The 21,935-nt window shown below is 44.9% G+C and overlaps 1 protein-coding gene across 3 annotated transcripts in view; it reads left to right on the forward strand.

Moving 5' to 3' along the window:
- Positions 1-21,935, forward strand: part of LOC126356808 (uncharacterized) — a 477,415-nt gene that overhangs the window by 135,309 nt on the left and 320,171 nt on the right. For all 3 annotated transcript variants that reach the window (XM_050007398.1, XM_050007399.1, XM_050007400.1), the window contains exon 2: positions 3,565-3,600. The gene's annotated coding sequence lies outside the window, so the exon portion shown is untranslated. The remainder of the gene's footprint in view (positions 1-3,564; positions 3,601-21,935) is intronic.

Raw genomic sequence — 21,935 nt, forward strand, 5'->3', positions numbered from 1 at the left:
CTTTTCGACTTATCCGGTAGCTTCGAAGACATTTACATCAGAAAACCTGGACATATCCACGGATGATTACTTGTTAGTACATAGGACATAAAAGGAAGGAATTAACTTTTCGACTTATCCGGCAGCTTCGAAGACATTTACATCAGAACACCTGGACATATCCACGCATGATTACTTGTTAGTACGTATTAGTTACCATGCCATGTAGTATAATGGATATTGTCAAGAAGTAACGTGATACATGGCGTCATGTCGTTTAAGTTGACACGTTGACACATGCTGACATTTCACTCAACGTGGGATTTACCAGGAGGCGCAATATGACACGACTTTATTATCGTTGTAACCATGCTGCCAATATCGTGGCAACAAATAAAGCTGTCACAAAATAACAGGACGACCATTACATTTACATAACATGTGCTTGTCTACCTCCTTAAAAATTTGAACCTATACGCACACGTCTGAAACACAAAAGTGGCACGCGTAAAGAAACTCACTAAGTGTGTTTTGCATGTAAAATCCGAATGAAGTTAGATCTTTGAAAGCGAATTTTCTATTTCATCACAAGACTGATTATTTATTTATTTATTTATTTGATTCACTTTAAACCGTTTCCGCGAATTCAGTTCACGTAAGTACGAATTTTACATGCTACGTTTAGGGCGACTTTATACCATCGTATCTCGACAACAGATAAAGATTACTGGATGAAAAATTTTCGTTTGACTTTATCTACTTTCCTAACTTCGTGCAAAGTTTGAAGCGATTCGTACAAGTTTAAAGCATGCAAGCGGCGCGCTCCGAAAACCGCCCAGAAAAACATGTTCTTTGTGCGTAGAATCCAAACGAAGTAATCTGTTTTCAAACTGTCAAAACTCGTCTTTCACCAATCTCCGATACACTGGTAGACGAAATTTGAGCCATCAGTCTCGCTTCAGTCCGGAGTTACACCCCTGGAAATTGAAATAAGAACAACGTGAATTCATTGTCCCAGGAAGGGGAAACTTTATTGGCACATTCCTGGGGTCAGATACATCACATGATCACACTGACAGAACCACAGGCACATAGACACAGGCAACAGAGCATGCACAATGTCGGCACTAGTACAGTGTATATCCACCTTTCGCAGCAATGCAGGCTGCTATTCTCCCATGGAGACGATCGTCGAGATGCTGGATGTAGTCCTGTGGAACGGCTTGCCATGCCATTTCCACCTGGCGCCTCAGTTGGAACAGCGTCCATGATGGACGTGCAGACCGCGTGAGACGACGCTTCATCCAGTCCCAAACATGCTCAACGGGGGACAGATCCGGAGATCTTGCTGGCCAGGGTAGTTGACTTACACCTTCTAGAGCACGTTGGGTGGCACGGGATACATGCGGACGTGCATTGTCCTGTTGGAACAGCAAGTTCCCTTGCCGGTCTAGGAATGGTAGAACGATGGGTTCGATGACGGTTTGGATGTACCGTGCACTATTCAGTGTCCCCTCGACGATCACCAGAGGTGTAGGGCCAGTGTAGGAGATGGCTCCCCACACCATGATGCCGGGTGTTGACCCTGTGTGCCTCGGTCGTATGCAGTCCTGATTGTGGCGCTCATCTGCACGGCGCCAAACACGCTTACGACCATCATTGGCACCAAGGCAGAAGCGACTCTCATCGCTGAAGACGACATGTCTCCATTCGTCCCTCCATTCACGCCTGTCGCGACACCACTGGAGGCGGGCTGCACGATGTTGGGACGTGAGCGGAAGACGGCCTAACGGTGTGCGGGACCGTAGCCCAGCTTCATGGAGACGGTTGCGAATGGTCCTCACCGATACCCCAGGAGCAACAGTGTCCCTAATTTGCTGGGAAGTGGCGGTGCGGTCCCCTACGGCACTGCGTAGGATCCTACGGTCTTGGCGTGCATCCGTGCGTCGCTGCGGTCCGGTCCCAGGTCGACGGGGACGTGCACCTTCCGCCGACCACTGGCGACAACATCGATGTACTGTGGAGACCTCACGCCCCACGTGTTGAGCAATTCGGCGGTACGTCCACCCGGCCTCCCGCATGCCCACTATACGCCCTCGCTCAAAGTCCGTCAGCTGCACATACGGTTCACGTCCACGCTGTCGCGGAATGCTACCAGTGTTAAAGACTGCGATGGAGCTCCGTATGCCACGGCAAACTGGCTGACACTGACGGCGGCGGTGCACAAATGCTGCGCAGCTAGCGCCATTCGACGGCCAACACCGCGGTTCCTGGTGTGTCCGCTGTGACGTGCGTGTGATCATTGCTTGTACAGCCCTCTCGCAGTGTCCGGAGCAAGTATGGTGGGTCTGACACACCGGTGTCAATGTGTTCTTTTTTCCATTTCCAGGAGTGTATTTAAAGGTGACTATTTTTGCATCCAAAATCCGAATGAGAGTGTTTTTATACGTAAACTCCGAATGGCCAACATGCGAATGGTACCATTAGCTGAGCGTTAATCTGATCCCAATAAAAATCTTTTTCAAGAGGAATACATTGGTTTCCACAATTTGTCTGTGCGACAGCTCTGGTCCATCCTTCAAGCCTTGCGAAATACACCATAACGTAGTTACAGTAAGACAGATGTTCGAATGGCTAAGCAAATGGCCACTGATTCGAGCTAAGCCAAAAACTTTTTATCCCCTCATCCTAGCTCAAACAGGAACCGAGGAGCTTGACCCCAAATTATTATTATTATTATTATTATTATTATTGTTATTATTATTATCCATGCTAGGCCCTCCTGTACCATCCGATGCGACATTTTCGGGTTTCGTTTTAGCTTCCCTGTGTGCCCGTATTACTTTCACTCGTTCAGAATTGTCTTTCTCCGCTCTTCAGGCCAAGATGCGTCGGTTTTCTCTGCTTTTTCTGCCAGGCCAACTGCCCGCTCGTGAATTTCATGTCCAAAACTATTTGTGTCGGGTTTACGTAGTATTTCTGCTTCCTTCACGTTGTCTTTTGCTTCAGTTTTAAATTAATCAACTGTTTCATAGAATTTCACATCCTATATAGGTAAGCTGGTTCGCCCATTTTATTTAATAAGCGTATAGAATTTTAGCCAAAGTTTTTTCTTAGGTGAATAAATGTTGGTATACATCTCATTTTATTTAATTGTTCTTCAACATAAATTGGGTCTAAAATTTTCCTGATTGCTTTTAGTTCTCTCTGTTGGATTTGTTAAATGTCCTTTCTGTCTAAAATGAGTCTTTCAGCCCCACAAAAGACAGTTTGCTATGATGACCGTGTTGTAATGTATCAGTTTTGTGTATTTTGAGATAGATGTTTTATTATAGATGTCTCCTGTACGCCTGAAAGCTGTTTCCATTTTGTGACAACGAATTCGTAACCAGTCGTCTCGATAATGGTTTTCTGAATAGTTTCCTCTAAATATTTGAATTGAGAAAATCTCTATTCTCCCGCATTTAGTCTCCAAAATTCTGAATGGCAGGTTGTTGCTAGAAGTGTGTTTTGTTTCTTCAGATGTTGTTTGGAGCTCTAATCTTTCTGGTGTTTATTTAAGAGTTTCTGTTTTCGCTGTTTCAGTGTCCTGACATAGATCGCCACTCCGTCTGCAAAAAGGTAAGCAGTCTGTCCTATTATTTCTAATTTGATTGATTTGCCAATTTTAAGCTCCGGTTTCAGTTTTCGCCGTTCTTGAACTATTGGGGCAGTGTTTAAAAAACGTAATTCATCGCGTTGCCTCACTCCTGTTTGAACTTCAAAATCTTCCGGAATTAATTTTGTCCTAGATTTTGTGCAAGTTTGTGTTTATTAGTAACTCCTGTGATTTTGAAGTTCAGACCTTGTACTTTGAGGATCTGGAAGAGATAATTAACGGTCCAATGAGTAAATAAGCTTTTTTAAAAAAATTATACGAATGTACCGCACAATCTACTTTCTTATAACAAGATTTTTGATGATTGAGGATTAGCTTTCGATGATTAGTTTCAGGACCAAAATTTGTTCTGGGAAAGCTCTCCTTTTCATGTAGTGGATTAATGCATGAAATTTTCCAATCATTTGGAATTTTCTCAGTAAGCCAAATGTTTTGCAAAATTGGAAATTTATTGTAAGGTTTGATTGGACCAAACTGCTGTGGCCATCGGTCCCTAAGCTTATACACCACTTAATCTAACCTCAACTAACGCTAAGAACAACACACACACCCATGCACGAGGGAGGACTCGAACCTCCGACGGGGGGAGCCGCCCGGGCCGTGACAAAACGCCAAATGTTTTGCATGGTCAATCTACACTCCTGGAAATGGAAAAAAGAACACATTGACACCGGTGTGTCAGACCCACCGTACTTGCTCCGGACACTGCGAGAGGGCTGTACAAGCAATGATCATACGCACGGCACAGCGGACACACCAGGAACCACGGTGTTGGCCGTCGAATGGCGCTAGCTGGGCAGCATTTGTGCACCGCCGCCGTCAGTGTCAGCCAGTTTGCCGTGGCATACGGAGCTCCATCGCAGTCTTTAACACTGGTAGCATGCCGCGACAGCGTGGACGTGAACCGTATGTGCAGTTGACGGACTTAGAGCGAGGGCGTATAGTGGGCATGCGGGAGGCCGGGTGGACGTACCGCCGAATTGCTCAACACGTGGGGCGTGAGGTCTCCACAGTACATCGATGTTGTTGCCAGTGGTCGGCGGAAGGTGCACGTGCCCGTCGACTTGGGACCGGACCGCAGCGACGCACGGATGCACGCCAAGACCGTAGGATCCTACGCAGTGCCGTAGGGGACCGCACCGCCACTTCCCAGCAAATTAGGGACACTGTTGCTCCTGGGGTATCGGCGAGGACCATTCGCAACCGTCTCCATGAAGCTGGTCTACGGTCCCGCACACCGTTAGGCCGTCTTCCGCTCACGCCCCAACATCGTGCAGCCCGCCTCCAGTGGTGTCGCGACAGGCGTGAATGGAGGGACGAATGGAGACATGTCGTCTTCAGCGATGAGAGTCGCTTCTGCCTTTGTGCCAATGATGGTCGTAAGCGTGTTTGGCGCCGTGCAGGTGAGCGCCACAATCAGGACTGCACACGACCGAGGCACACAGGGCCAACACCCGGCATCATGGTGTGGGGAGCGATCTCCTACACTGTCCGTACACCTCTGGTGATTGTCGAGGGGACACTGAATAGTGCACGGTACATCCAAACCGTCATCGAACCCATCGTTCTACCATTCCTAGACCGGCAAGGGAACTTGCTGTTCCAACAGGACAATGCACGTCCGCATGTATCCCGTGCCACCCAACGTGCTCTAGAAGATGTAAGTCAACTACCCTGGCCAGCAAGATCTCCGGATCTGTCCCCCATTGAGCATGTTTGGGACTGGATGAAGCGTCGTCTCACGCGGTCTGCACGTCCAGCACCAACGCTGGTCCAACTGAGGCGCCAGGTGGAAATGGCATGGCAAGCCGTTCCACAGGACTACATCTAGCATCTCTACGATCGTCTCCATGGGAGAAGGGCAGCCTGCATTGCTGCGAAAGATGGATATACACTGTACTAGTGCCGACATTGTGCATGCTCTGTTGCCTGTGGTTCTGTCAGTGTGATCATGTGATGTATCTGACCCCAGGAATGAATCAATAAAGTTTCCCCTTCCTGGAACAATGAATTCACGGTGTTCTTATTTCAATTTCCAGGAGTGTAATTTGTATTGGGCCAATTGATTTCAAGAATTCTGCAACAAGTCTGCCTTTACTAGACGCTTTTTGGTTTTTAACCCTTTAATTTGTCTAACAATTTCCTCATTTGATGCTTGTGAATCTGGATTGGCTTTTAGTGCAATTTCTGGCAGAAATCTTTTTATGGGTTCTTGGCAATTTAGAATTTCCTTAAAAATATATGCAGCTTCTCAGTAGTTTTCTTTGTTGTAAGTGCCAGTTGTCCATTGGACAGAAATAATCACAAACAATGATGGACGACATGAAACACAGTGCGTAAGTTGGCATATTCGTTGAGCCTCCCAGGCATGCGCTGTAGTCTTTAGGACCTACACATATGCAGACCATTCCCCATGTTCCATGTCTTCACTTCCTGTGGTGTCCGACAACACAGGGGTCCCGTGTGAGCGAAATTGTCGTACATAAACAGGAAGTCGAAACCTACCTCACTACATCGAGCACCATCAGTTATTTTGCTCCCCAAGCAGCAGAACTCGTCTACTACTTTAAGTGTCTCGTTTCCTAATCTAATTCCCTCAGCATCACCTGATTTAATTCGAATACATTCTGTTATCATCGGGTTGCTTTTGTTGATGTTCATCTTATATCCTCCTTTCAAGACACTGTCCAACCCGTTCAACTGCTCTTCCAGGTCCTTTGCTGTCTCTGACAGAATTAGAATGTCGTCGGCAAACCTCAAAGTTTTCATTGTTTTGTCCGTGGATTTTAATTCCCGCTCCAAATTTTCCTTTCGTATCATTTACTGCTTGCTCAATTTACAGAATGAATAACATCGGGGATAGGCTACAACCCTGTCTCACTCCACTCTCAACGTCTGCTTCCCTTTCATGCCCCTCGACTCTTATAACTGCCGCCGGCCGCGGTGGTCTCGCGGTTCTAGGCGCGCAGTCCGGAACCGTGCGACTGCTACGGTCGCAGGTTCGAATCCTGCCTCGGGCATGGATGTGTGTGATGTCCTTAGGTTAGTTAGGTTTAAGTAGTTCTAAGTTCTAGGGGACTAATGACCACAGCAGTTGAGTCCCATGATGCTCAGAACCATCTTATAACTGCCCTCTGGTTTCTGTACAAATTGTAACTAGCTTTTCGCTCCCTGTATTTTACCCCTGCCACCTTCAGAATTTGAAAGAGAGTGTTCCAGTGTACATAGTTAAAAGCTTCCTCTAAATCTACTAACGCTACAAAATGTAGGTTTGCCTTTCCTTAATCTATCTTCTAAGATAAATCGTAGCGTCAGAATTGCCTCGCATGCTCCAATATTTCTACGGAATACAAACTGATCTTCCCCCAGGTCGGCTTCTGCAAGTTTTACCACTCGTCTGTAAAGAATTCGTTTTAGAATTTTGCAGCTGTGACTTATTAAACTGACAGTCCGGTAATTTTCACGCCTGTCAACACTTTCTTTCTTGGGATTTGGAGTTATTACATTATTCTTGAAGTCTGAGGGTATTTCGCTTGTTTCGTACATCTTGCTCACCAGATGGTACAGTTTTGTCATGGCTGGCTTTCTCAGGGCTATACGTAGTTCTAATGGAATGTTGTCTACTCCCGTGGCCTTGTTTCGACTCAGGTCTTTCACTGTTCTGTCAAATTCTTCACGCAGCATCATATCACCCGTTTCATCTTCATCTACGTACTCTTCCATTTCCATAACACTGCCCTCAAGTACATCGCCTTTGTGCAGACCCTTTATATATTCCTTCAACCTTTCTGTTTTCCCTTCTTTGCTTAGGACTGGTTTTCCATATTAGCTCTTGTTATTCATAAAAGTGGTTCTCTTTTCTGCAAAGGTCTCTTTGATTTTCCTGTAGGCTGTATCTATCTCACCCGAGTGATATATGACTCTACATCCTTACATTTGTCCTCTAATCATCGCTGCTTAGCAAGTTTGCACTTCCTGTCGATCTCATTTTCGAGACGTTGGTAATCCTTTTTGCCTCCTTCATTTACTGCATCTTTATATTTTCTCCTTTCGTCAGTCGAATTCACTATCTCTTCTGTTACACAAGGATTTCTCCTAGCCCTCGTTTTTTTACCTACCTGATCCTCTGCTGCTTTCACTATTTCATCTGTCAAAGCTATCCATTCTTCTCCTACTGTATTTTTTTCCCGTTCTTGTCAAGCGTTCCCTAATGCTCTTTCTGAAACTCTCTACAACCTCGTTTTAATCTACTGTTCATAATCAATAAATTGTGGCCAGAGTCCACATCTCGAGCTATTCTATGCACTACAGTCTGGAACCGCGCTACCGCCACGGTCGCAGGTTCGAATCCTGCCTCGGGCATAGGTGTGTGTGATGTCCTTAGGTTAGTTAGGTTTAAGTAGTTCTAAGTTCTAGGGGACTGATGACCTCAGATGTTAAGTCCCATAGTGCTCAGAGCCATCTGAACCATCCAGTCCACATCTGTTCCTGGAAATGTCTTACAATTTAAAACCTTGTTCCTAAATCTCTGTGCTACAGTTACATAATGTATCTGAAATCTTCCAGTATCTCCAGGCCTCTTCCACATATACAACCTTCTTTCATAATTCTTAAACCAAGTATTAATTATGATTAAGTTATTCTCTGTGCAAAATTCTACCAAGCGGCTTCCTCTTTCATTTCTTATCCCAAAGCCATATTCACCTACTACTTTTCCTTCTCTTCCTTTACCTGCTATCGAATTCCAGTCCCCCATGAATATTAAATTTTCGTCTCCCTTAACTATCTGAATAATTTCTTCCACTGCATCATACATTTCTTCAGTCTCTTCATCTGCGGAGCTGGTTGGAATATGAACTTGTACTACTATGGTAGGCGTGTCTATCTTAGCTACAAAATGCGTCCACTATGCTGTTCGTAGTAGCTTATCCGCGCTTCTATTTTTATTTCATTATTGAACGTACTCCTGCATTACCCTTATTTGATTTTGTGTTTATAACCCTGTATTCAACGGACCAGAAGTCTTGTTCCGCGTGCCACCGTACTTCTAAATTCCAGAATATCTAACTTCAACCTATCAATTTCTCTTCTTAAATTTGCTAACATATTTGCCCGATTAAGCGATCTGACATTCAACACTCCGATCCGTAGAACGCCTGTTTTGTTTCTCCTGATAACGACGTCCTCCTGAGTAGCCTCTCCCGGAAATCCCAATGGGGATATTTTGTCCAAGAAGGCGCCATCGCCATCATCATTTCACCATACAGCAAGGCTGGGTGATCTCGGGAAAAATTACGGCTGTAGTTTCCCCTTGCTGTCAGCCGTTCGTAGTACCAGCACAGAAAGGTCGTTTTGGTTGATGTTACAAGGCCAGATTAGTCAATCATCCAGACTGTTGCCCCCCGCAACTACTGAGAAGGCTGCTGCCCCTCTTCAGGTACCACACGTTTGTCTGGCCTCTCAACAGATACCCCTCCGTTGTGGCTACACCTACGGTACGGCTATCTGTATCGCTGAGGTACGCAAGCCTCTCCACCAACGAAAAGGCGAGAGTAATAACACGTTAAATCTGAGGGAAGAAGACAGTGACAATAACAGACTGTGCCCGTAGACCCGAACCCTGTAGCTGCGCTTGCTGATACCCGAGAGGGCTAAGCGCCAAAATTTCCCAGTTGGTATCGCGCCGCGGCAAGCGCGGGAAAGCCCCGATACGTTCGCATCTCGCGGTGGCGGCCACGGGCGTCTCTTGATGAAAGCGGGCAGTTTTTGCCATACCCGCGCCGCACCGCGGTAGCAAATTGCGTCAGAGCTGGAGCGAATTACAGGTCGTAATAACATGACGCGGATCCTTGCGCACTCGTTGTGTAATGGTCTCGGCTCAGCAGTAATAACGAGACACTAATTAAGGCCGCGGCGCGCGGTTCGGCCGGCCGATTGTTTAGGCGGCCGTAATTACAGCGGCCGCGGCTGTGTCAACACTTTTAGCGGCGCGAATAGGAGCGCCGGCCGCTTTGTGGCTGCTTCCCTGCCCTGCCCTGCCCCGCGAACTTTTTCTCTCGTCTACTTCAGCGGCCGCGTCTCTCAAAAGATCGCCGCCGACTGGGCGGGTTGGCGGGCGCTGAGTCACCTGCGCCGGATCAGTTTCTTCTCGCCACCAGCAGAATAGCCCCTGTAATGCGCGGCCTTCACGTGTGTGTGTGTGTGTGTGTGTGTGTGTGTGTGTGTGTGTGTGTGTGTGCGTGCGTGCTACCCGCTGAATAGTTGACCGTCACCTTGGCGAGCGTGCTTAATAACGCGGTAATTGAATTTCGGCGGTTATTTGCGAATTGCTTTTACACGATGAAGGCGGGAATGTACCGGCGTAGGTCATTTGACATTTGTCCCTGGGGAGGCATACAACAGTTTGCAACATGTCATGAAGCACCGTCAGGCGCGAGTGAAGTAACACGTCTCCATAACGCTTCGCGCTTACTAAATTTACTGCTCTTCTTTGGATCTTTCTATTTCTTCTATCAATCCTATCTGTACAGATCCCTTATTGAACAGCTGTATCCAAGTATTGTTCGAGCTAGTGATTTGTAAGCTACTTTTTCTGTTAAAGGACTACATTTCCTGTGGGTTCTTCCATTGAATCTATCTGGCATCATACGATTAATTATATGTAGTAATCAGATCGCTCCCTACGTATACTTGACATTTTATGGAAGTAACAGCTTCAGTGGAAAAAAAAAAGTTGTCAATAATGTACTCGTCCAGTAACAGATGTTTCTGTCTATGTATTCGCAATGCGTTGCATCTGTTTATGATGACGACCAATAGCCACTTCTCTCACCAAGTACTGGTACTCTGTGCATTTCACTGCAATTTTCTAACGTTGCCACGTTTCTGTATAAAACAGCATCATCCGCGAAAAGCATCGAGGAACTCCCGACGTTATCTTTTAGGGGCTATGGACACTCCCTTAGTGTTCGATACTTGGTTCTCGGCTGTACGCTGATGTCACGGAGCTACTAGACAAGTAACAGAAACGTCCAACTCATACTGCGCAGACGCCAGATCGACTGCGACGACCTGGTATCATGAGCGGAAATAGAGACTGGAACGGGGCCAGGTTCATGTGCCTGAGGAATCAATAAAGAAAACTCCTAACTGGACTCCAAAATTGTGAGAAGCTGACGGCCACAGTTCTCAGAAGGGTGCGTGAGATCTGTTCACTGCTAAACGCGACATCCACGCTGCCACAAGACCTTTGAGTTGTCCCGCATTGAGTTTTGGAGTATGCGACAGGAGTCTGGTGAAATGCGACCGGTGCACATATCGATCGCTTGCAGAGGATGTAAAATCGAGGTCTTAAACTTGCACTTACCTCGGGGTTTCCCGGACGCAGAACTCCATCCGGTGACCGGAACACCTTACGTTGGGATCTTGGGAATTGGTCAAAGAGATCTAGAAGAACTGTACAAATTCACAGAAGCAACGCCCCGACAGCTAAGTATTAGCGTGAAGCGCCACAAGTCATTACGTGGGCACACCTGCTGGGGAATAAGATTGTTCCTTTTAGCATAATAGTGTAGTATAATTTCGTACACAAGTTAGAGCTCGTACGAGGGTGCTTAATTACATCTTAGTGAGAATTAAGAAACTACTCACCGTAGATCCCAAAAGTTTGAAATCGATACCAGATAAGACTATCACGAACAAGTGCCACTAGAACTGAATCAATGAGGAAGCGTGAAGAAACAGCTCAAAGTGGTAAGCCTTCAGAGCAGAACGAAAGCCAAGGCTTCCCGTCAAAAGTGTGTGGCTGTACCCCGAGAAAGTGGTGAGAACTTATAAGCGACACAAGCGCTGAGAAATATCCAGAGCTTTCCATTTTCGTGGATGAAATCAATAATTTTTCCTCTAAGCTTGCTCCCACCTGTATAGAAAGGCGCTAGAGACCGTTAGGGCAGGCGGCAGATAGCAAGCCTAACTTATGTCATTGACTACCGAATCTAATAAAATACTTAAGACAATCATACACAAGGAGTTTCAAGCCGAAATTTCTAAAATGTGATAATACTGCGCAATGGGAGATTTGGGATGCTGCTTTAAGACGCTAGCGGAAGGTGCCGCCAGGCGATGTGCGATAAAAGTAAAGTCCCAGTTCTCGTATCTGTGTTACAACGCTGAATACGTTTATACGAGATAGTCTGCATTGATGTGTGTTAGTGATCTATCTACATTTACACTGTACAAACCACTGTGAAGTGTACAGCAGAGGTTAACCCACAGCGTACCAGTAGTTTACGTTGATCAGAGTTAAAAAATAAATATAGAAAGAAAAATGATAAAATCTAGGCATAAGTTTGCATTAAGTGCTTAAAATGTTGTCAGATGGCTTAAAAATTTAACCGAATCCCACACGTGCCACACGGCGTCCTTTGTGACCTTAAGCTGGCCAGGCATTGGTGGTCTACGCGTCCTACATCCAAGTCACGTTAGTTCCTCAATTTACGCTGCCACTGGTACTTCCACTACTCTGCACGCTATGAGCTATACAGATTCGTCGCTTTTGCTATTTCCGAAGTTTGCTTACAAATAATGATCCTGAACAATTCCTTACTCGAGGCCTTTCTAATGAAGCGTTGCATCCTATTACAGGACAGTCCCGACAGTCAGTAGCTCGCTTTGGAATTCCACGCACATATGGCCTTCGTTTAGGTAATCTTCTCCTATCTCCTTTATAAACATGGAAAAATGCGTGACACAATGCTGTCTTGTGCTACTTATTTATTATGGTCGGTTTCGGTCATTGGCTATCCTCACAGAAGAACAAATTACGATCATTTCAATAACTGATCGTAGTCAAAATGTGTAAAACAATTTAGCCAGCAATTTGCTTGTCACTGATAGAGCTTTAGTACTCTAAACTTACGTTCGCTGTTTTACTATTTTGACTATGATCAAGTTATTCTTTGATATGAAGACATGTAATATCTGTGACGGATTGTAATTTTTTCTTCAGTGACGATGGTCATTGAACGAAACCAGTCGTAATAAGTAATATAAGACAGCCTTGTGACATGCAGTACGTATGTCCTGTAAGCTGTCGCATGAAAATAAAAAAAATCCATTATAAGCTACATAGCACCTAATATCTGGAAAGGACCAAAAAATGACAAAACGTTAACTTTAGCTGACTGCGCTTCTTTTTTCTTCGCAGAAATCGTCGGAATTTTCCCATTGGTGTATCGAAGAGACAGGCCGAGAAGAACTCGTTGCAGAAAGGCACTCAGGGCTAGCTCATACACTGAGACACTGTACTCTACAGAGCTATAAGCTTTAATATCACCAATAGTTGTTATTAAGGTGACATTAACTTTTCGGTAGTATGTGCTCAGCAATATTTTGTTCCTCTGATGCTGAAGTAGAAAATGCAATTTCTTAGAAAGGCAGTCTTAGTGCTCATGTTGCAGGTGTCGCAGTGGAAGATTTCCAAGACCTTACAGTTCCACGGGGTCAATCGCGATGCGTAACCGGAGCTCTGCTGGTATCACACGTAATGAATAAATGGCTGCATCACTCCACCATGCTACTCCTGATTGTGGAACAAGTGGAGCTCGTTGTGCGGTTAGCATCATCCATAACCACGCAATAAATAATCACAGCCGTTATTGAATTGATATCTTCAGGATGTCAGCAACATTGGGCACACAGAAATGACACGTGTAGTCATGGGTGTTCGTATATGCTCAGAGAGGAACTTGGTAGTAGTATTTTTTGATTGCTGCTTGCCACGACTTTTAATGTCCCCCAGAACTTTCGTAGGCACACCCTTAAGTAATGTTGCAGTTTTGTTTTCTAGAGTAATCTTTGTAGAGGTTTGTGGATTCGCATGCCCGTCATTAACGTCTCACTGAATTTTCAATTTGTTAGTGGGTTACCAGATGGTGGCCTTTAAGAAGTGTACTTTCTTAACGTGCGGTATCATTTAGTTATTGGGAAGAATAATCTGACAGTCCCAGGAGAATTATAGAGTATCTGGAATCAAAACCAAAGACTCAAGAATGCAGAAACGATTAGCTGAAAGAAATTTGGGGTTTAGAAAGCTACTATCGGTAACACTAGCATTTTATTTACGCGAAGACATCTGGCTTTGTCAAATGCACTACCGCGATATTAAATTTTTGCGCTGCTGAGAGCAGATATGTTAGAGGTGGATGGTAACGACTGGAACAGAAAAAATTACGGTCTTTCATCTTGAAGAAATTTGATATGGAATTTCGGTGAGAACCGCCTATGATTAACAACATAATGAAGCAGCGTATGTGTGCTACATTTGTATGCCAAAATCACTATGTTTCATGAAACATAGATGGAATCGGCCGCTGTAACTGAGATTTTGTGGCTGGAAATAAAATTTCGAAGATTCAGCTAATACAGATATGGCTGTGGCGAATATGTGACATCCAAATCGTACTAGTGTACGTTTATTTGTAGTTGCTCTCGCAAGTCCAAAATTCTCCCACTGTTTGCAATATCCAGAACGATCCACAAACACAGATATTATATGCTTGTCGTGCAAGTGGTTGTCATTACGGGTAATCCGTTAAGGTAGAGTTTAACGTGTTGTTCGTCTCCCTCAAACTTTCACATAGTTTTGCCTTATTTATTAGACGAGCGACCTATGTGCGCAGCACTGGCTGGTTCTGCTCTTTCTCCTGTCTCTCTGAAAGCGACAGTAAGGCGGGCGACCACAGGAAGTGTCTAGTACTTCCTTCTTTCCAGAGTTTTAAGCGAGGAGAGAGCGGTCACGTGAATTACGGCTGGCGGCTTCTCTGGGGATGTCGAGTCTCAAGAGCACCCACGACGGGCGCCCGAGGCGGAGAACACGGGGCACGGATGAGATGCGCCGCCGTCGGTAGGAGCTGGGTGCAGCTCGCAGTGCAGGAGCGGGTGCTGACCTCCAGGAACTAACCTCGTAACCACCAGCCTTAAAACGATATCGGTTACAACATCAACTTGGCCCTGGTACGACCATATTCCTCGTAAGGAACATACTTCTCGCCCTTGCTTAATACGACAAATGAATATGCTTGTACTTCGTATATAACATCACTGCTCACTTAGCCAGAAGATTTTCCAATTATCATTGTACTGTGGAAGGAAATCTGTTGTAATATGGCAGCCTGGTATATTCTTCTCTCTGCTCTTTCGTCAACAATAAGTGTAGCATAGGCTCGTCACGTCATTGTTACCTTAACGAATGCATACGACTAGGGTGACCAGATGTCCGGATTAATCCGGACTTGTCCTCCTTTTTAGCTCTTTGTCCGGGGCCCGGGCGGATTTTTACAGTGTCCGGCTTTTTCGCAAAGTTGAACGTAATACAGTTAAATTTACAATTCGTCCCGTTCTATTGCTCTTTTCTTAAATACTTTAACTATTGGCACAGCCTTCGTGATAAACACGCAAGAAGGCGGTGTTAGTAGGTGGCACCAGGATCGTCGATGCTATCGTCTATCTACCTATTGTTGTTGTTGTTGTTGTTGTGGTCTTCAGTCCTGAGACTGGTTTGATGCAGCTCTCCATGCTTTCATACAGTAAAGCTGCATGCCCTCGGGAAAAATTACGGCCTTAGTTTCCCCTTGCTTTCAGCCGTTCGCAGTACCAGCACAGCAAGGCCGTTTTGGTTATTGTTACAACGCCAGATCAGTCAATCATCCAGACTGTTGCCCTTGCAACTACTGAAAAGGCTGCTGCCACTCTTCAGGAACCACACGTTTGTCTGGCCTCTCAACAGATACCCCTCCGTTTGGGTTGCACCTACGGTACGGCTATCTGTATCACAGAGACACGCAAGCCTCCCCACCAACGGCAAGGTCCATGGAACATAGTTCATGGTTCGCTACCTATTAGCGAATGCAAATACCGATTCTTTAAAATTTTCGTTTCGTATCTTCGCTTTGTATTGGCTTGGCTTCCTGCAGTGCACGTGTGATTTGTGAGTGTAATTTTTAATTGAGTGAGTTACGTAAAATATGTGGCTATGCCTGAACGAAAGTGCACATTTTCTGATGTCCTTTCCTGCAAATATCCGTCTTTAAGAAAGGAGGAAATGAATTTGGGGCGGAATGCAAGAAATGTGGAGCTGGAACGTACGTCTCAGTGGCCAATAAACGTAAGAAATAAATCGACAGATGAACTGTCATGATGTTATTTCATTGTTTCATAGTCATTAAATATATTTGTATTCGGAAGGTTAAAGTGCAGTTTACATGTCGTCAGCTGCAGCTTGAATTGTACACTCCAGGAAATGGAAAAAAGAACACATTGACACCGGTGTGTCAGACCCACCATACTTGCTCCGGACACTGCGAGAGGGCTGTACAAGCAATGATCACACGCACGGCACAGCGGACACACCAGGAACCGCGGTGTTGGCCGTCGAATGGCGCTAGCTGCGCAGCATTTGTGCACCGCCGCCGTCAGTGTCGGCCAGTTTGCCGTGGCATACGGAGTTCCATCGCAGTCTTTAACACTGGTAGCATGCCGCGACAGCGTGGACGTGAACCGTATGTGCAGCAGACGGACTTTGAGCGAGGGCGTATAGTGGGCATGCGGGAGGCCGGGTGGACGTACCGCCGAATTGCTCAACACGTGGGGCGTGAGGTCTCCACAGTACAACGATGTTGTCGCCAGTGGTCGTCGGAAGGTGCACGTGCCCGTCGACCTGGGACCGGACAGCAGCGACGCACGGATGCACGCCAAGACCGTAGGATCCTACGCAGTGCCGTAGGGGACTGCACCGCCACTTCCCAGCAAATTAGGGACACTGTTGCTCCTGGGGTATCGGCGAGGACCATTCGCAACCGCCTCCATGAAGCTGGGCTACGGTCCCGCCCACCGTCAGGCCGTCTTTCGCTCACGCCCCAACATCGTGCAGCCCGCCTCCAGTGGTGTCGCGACAGGCGTGAATGGAGGGACGAATGGAGAAGTGTCGTCTTCAGCGATGAGAGTCGCTTCTGCCATGGTGCCAATGATGGTCGTATGCGTGTTTGGCGCCGTGCAGGTGAGCGCCGCAATCAGGACTGCATACGACCGAGGCACACAGGGCCAACACCCGGCATCATGGTGTGGGGAGCGATCTCCTACACTGTCCGTACACCTCTGGTGATTGTCGAGGGGACACTGAATAGTGCACGGTACATCCAAACCGTCATCGAACCCATCGTTCTACCATTCCTAGACCGGCAGAGGAACTTGCTGTTCCAACAGGACAATGCACGTCCGCATGTATCCCGTGCCACCCAACGTGCTCTAGAAGATGTAAGTCAACTACCCTGGCCAGCAAGATCTCCGGATCTGTCCCCCGTTGAGCATGTTTGGGACTGGATGAAGCGTCGTCTCACGCGGTCTGCACGTCCAGCACGAACGCTGGTCCAACTGGGCGCCAGGTGGAAATGGCATGGCAAGCCGTTCCACAGGACTACATCCAGCATCTCTACGATCGTCTCCATGGGAGAATAGCTGCGTGCATTGCTGCGAAAGGTGGATATACACTGTGCTAGTGCCGACATTGTGCATGCTCTGTTGCCTGTGTCTATGTGCCTGTGGTTCTGTCAGTGTGATCATGTGATGTATCTGACCCCAGGAATGTGTCAATAAAGTTTCCCCTTCCTGGGACAATGAATTCACGGTGTTCTTATTTCAATTTCCAGGAGTGTAGATTGTAGCGGTGCGTCGAATGAAGGGAGGTGAATGGTCTTAAGTTTTTCGCTTTGTAAACAATTCCGTGTTGTTGACATAACAAAACAATTGACGCCACACTGTCATCACAATCAATGTTTTCAACTTTTTTATATTGCTCAGTTAACCACCACCTGACCATCAGTAACAATTAACTACTAGTTTTACCGGTAATTCCCAGCAGTCACGTGACTTGTCCAAAGCTGACGGATGGTATCCTCATCTGTTGCTGACCCGTTTGATGTGTCCTCTTTTTTCGTCCTTTGTCCTCCTTTTTGAAGCTCTTTGTCCTCCTTTTTAAACAATTGCATCTGGTCACTCTACATACGACAGTAGTGGTGACAACCACAGAACTAGCCAACAGTACACGTCATGTCAGTTTCCACAACAAGTAGTTACGAAGTTACCCATTTTAGAGCAACATGGCCAGTACAACAAAAGTTTTAATAGTGGAAGAAAAAGTGAGTTATTCGTGAAATCGAGAACGGAGCAATTTTGCCTCGTAAATTCCACAGTCCAAACGGTTTGGAAGAACGGGAATAAATTGTTACTGCATTTAAACAAAATAGATCTAAAGTTAAGCGGTTGCGAATAGCTGTACGGAGTGACTTTAGTGAAGAGCAGCTCAAGTGGTTTAAGCAACAGAGAAGCATCAGTGGACCTCTCCTTGTAGTGAAAGAAAAAGAATTTGGTAAGAAATTGAAAAAAATGAGGAATTTGTGTGCAACAGTGGCGTGATTGACAGATTCAAGCAACGTCACGGTATTTCTTTTGGTTAAGTGAGCGGTGCAGCCAACAGTATGAATAGTGAAACAATCCGACATTGGCTCGCAACCCTGTGGCCTACAAAGCGTGGAGGGTATGCATTTTGTGACATCTTTAATGCAGACGAGACGGGTATTTCCTTTAAATTGACGCCTGACAAAACCCTGAAATTCAAGGGCGAAAAATGCGTTGGTAGCAAGTTATCTAAAGAACAAATAATAGTTCTACTTTGTTGCTAACACAGATGGAACTGAGAAGCAAACGTTGTTGGTGATAGGTAAATAAAAAAATCGTAGGTGTTTTAAGCATGTAAAAGATCTGCCAGTGCACTTCACAGCTAATAAAAGTCCTGCATGTTCTCCGAACTCTTTGAAGCTGAAATAAGGCTTTGGGATCGGAAACTTAGAAGACAGAAAAAAAGGCACTGATTGTTGTTGACAACTGTCCAGCACATCCAGCACTCTCTGGTCTGGAGAGTATCAAGCTTGTTTTTCTTCTTGCAAATATGACAAACTTATTCCAGCCATGGACCAAGGAGTAATTAAGGGTCTGAAATGCTAGTGTCGTAAGCTTATATTACTGAAAATGATACAGTGCTTTGAGAAAAAGTAGGATTATTTTATTACACTGATGGATGCGATCAGACGCACTATCAAAGCGTGGAGCAGGGTCAGAGACCAAACCATCAAAATCTGTTTCCGTCATGCGGGATTCGCAACTGAAGAAATAAATGCCACCGAAACAGAAGATACGTTCGATGACACTGATGATCTGCCGCTATCTGCATTGCTTCTGAAATCAACTGTATTCTCAATCAGTGCGACTATGAAATGTATGATGATGACCTAATTACAACCAAAGCACAAACTAAAGACGAAATTCCAAATGAAGTGACGAGATGATGATGAAGAAGAAGAAGAAGAAGAAGAAATATGGTGTCTAACCCTACTGTGAATGACGATTTAGTAGCCATTAGGATTGTGAACATATTCTATGAAGAGAGGGAAGGGGACAAGGAAATTGCAAATGAAGTAATGATCATAGAACGTAATTTAGAAAGTGTGTATTGGGCAGATAGACAGCAGAGTAAAATGACTGATCACTTCACTCCTAAGTAAAGAAGTTTGACTGAGAATCTACATACTGCTGCGTATACAATATTCATGTAAGGTAGGCGTGAATACTCCATGTAAAAGAAAACAACGCTACATCAATTTGTTCTTTTCCATTTACCACACAGTAGACTGAAAATGCGAATCTCGATTACAACTACACTCGTTTATAACAGCGTAATTGTCAAGGTCCTTTGAATGTTGGTCAGGTTCCACTGTCAGATAAAACTGTTCACGGCAGCCAGGTCAGTTGCAGGCTACCTATCTAACGTCTTACAGGGGGAACAAAATTCCACTTTCAACATTTTGTATTATTATTGATCGAATTTAAAAATTTTAAATTCTGTCATTATCTACTGATTAAGAGGTATAATCTTAAATCGAGGTTTAACACTGGAAGACAATTATTACAATCAGAAATTGTGCATACGTCTTGCGGCAGCGTAATTCACCCAGGTTATAATTACGCGTTCACTATTTGAGAATGGGAGCAGTTAGTAACGTGCAACAAACTTTAAACATAGTTTCAAACATTTATGAAACATTCTCTCTGGAACCGCCGACAAAATGATGAAAGAAAAAAAAGATCGCTTACTACATTTTCACCACAGCAGGCGTGTCATACCAATTTATTACTTCTCTAGTACTAACTTTATTAGGAATACATTTTTCAGACAGTATCCGCGTACACCTCATAATGTACCTGCAAAATTATCATTGTACGATTATGTTCAAGATAGATGACGTCAAAAACATTGATATTCGTCAAATACTAGCTCTTGCTTAAAACCTGGTGCTGATTTTTCACACTATGCTCGCAATGAGTGTTAGATAATGGGAGCATTTAGCAGCTTCCAAGAAACGTTACGCATAATTTCAAATCTTTTTTAACTTTCGCGTCCATACATGCTTAACGTCAAATACTTAACATATTAACTTATTTATAAAGAAAGCAGAAGTTCGAAAGTGCTTTATAATGGGAGTTCGACACTCTAAGGAATCTCTGATGTACTGGTTATTGTCTAGTACCTGTGCCTGACACGTACACTTTTACTCTGTAAGATGGTGGCACTCTGTGGACAGAAACAATTTCCCCCCTTTCAACTGCGGGTTGTAAGCGAGGAGCCGCGCGGGGTAGCCGAGGTGTCTTGGGCGCCGTGTAACGGTTCGCGCGGCGTCTCCCGTCGGAGGTTCGAGTCTCCCTCGGGCATGAGTGTGAGTGTTGTCCTTAGCGTAAATTAGTTAAAGTTAGATTAAGCAATGTGTAAGCTCAGGGACCGATGATCTGAGCAGTTTGGTCCCATAAGACCTTACCATAAATTTCCAAATAATTGAAAGCGAGGAGAGGGTTTTCTGGTATCCTTGGTATAATCTCAAATTCTCCATGGTCATTAAGTGAGATGTAAGCCTATATTGGATGAAATGGTGTGTTTCTTGACTCGTATTTGAAGGGAGGCTCAGGGAATTTTCGAGGGTATGGTTTCCCTTCTTCCTTTGGAGTTTATTGAAAATTTATGCGACCAAATAGCATTATCTAGACAAACGCATGACGGACCGCGTGTCTTCCTTGGTAAGAAACTGTCGAATTGTGTAAAGAGGGTTTAGTAAGCTACCTCCTTCGTGTATTAATTACTTTTCTCTAGGAATTCCCAATAAAACTCAGACTGGTATCTATCTACCACTGGACTACAAGTGTGTGGTTACTTCTCCTCAAATAACACATTACATGTTTTCTTAGATACTTGACGGCTGTGATCGATGTTATGTGTTGTTCAGATAGTTGTCAAACGGTGTCGAGTATTCCGCGTTTTTACGTGCACTGTTGTTGTTTTTGTTGTGGTCTTCAGTCCTGAGACTGGTTTGATGCAGCTCTCCATGCTACTCTGTCCTGTGCAAGCTTCTTCATCTCCCAATACCTACTGCAACCTACATCCTTCTGAATCTGCTTAGTGTAATCATTTCTTGGTCTCCCTCTACGATTTTTACCCTCCACGCTCACCTCCAATACCAAATTGGTGGTCCCTTGATGTCTCAACACATGTCCTACCAACCGATCCCTTCTTCTAGTCAAGTTGTGCCACAAACTTCTCTTCTCCCCAATCCTATTCAATACCTCCTCATTAGTTACGTGATCTATCCATCTAATCTTCAGCATTCTTCTGTAGCACCACATTTCAAATGCTTATAGTCTCTTCTTGTCCAAACTATTTATCATCCATGTTTCACTTCCATACATGGCTGCACTCCACACAAATACTTTCAGAAACGACTTTCTGGCACTTAAATCTATACTCGATGTTAACAAATTTCTCTTCTTCAGAAACGCTTTCCTTGCCATTGCCAGTCTACATTTTATATCGTCTCTACTTCGACCATCATCAGTTATTTTGCTCCCCAAATATCAAAATTCCTTTACTACTTTAAGTGTCTCATTTCATAATCTAATTCCCTCAGCATCACCCGACTTAATTTGATTACATTCCATTATCCTCGTTTTGCTTTTGTTGATGTTCATCTTATACCCTCCTTTCAAGACGCTATCCATTCCATTCAACTGCTCTTCCAGGTCCTTTGCTGTCTCTGACAGAATTACAATGTCATCGGCGAACCTCAAAGTTTTTATTTCTTCTCCATGGATTTTAATACCTACTCCGAACTTTTCTTGTGTTTCCTTTACTGCTTGCTCAATA

The sequence above is a fragment of the Schistocerca gregaria genome, chromosome 1 (genome assembly GCF_023897955.1).
Source record: "Schistocerca gregaria isolate iqSchGreg1 chromosome 1, iqSchGreg1.2, whole genome shotgun sequence".
NCBI classification, from domain to species: Eukaryota; Metazoa; Arthropoda; class Insecta; order Orthoptera; family Acrididae; genus Schistocerca; species Schistocerca gregaria.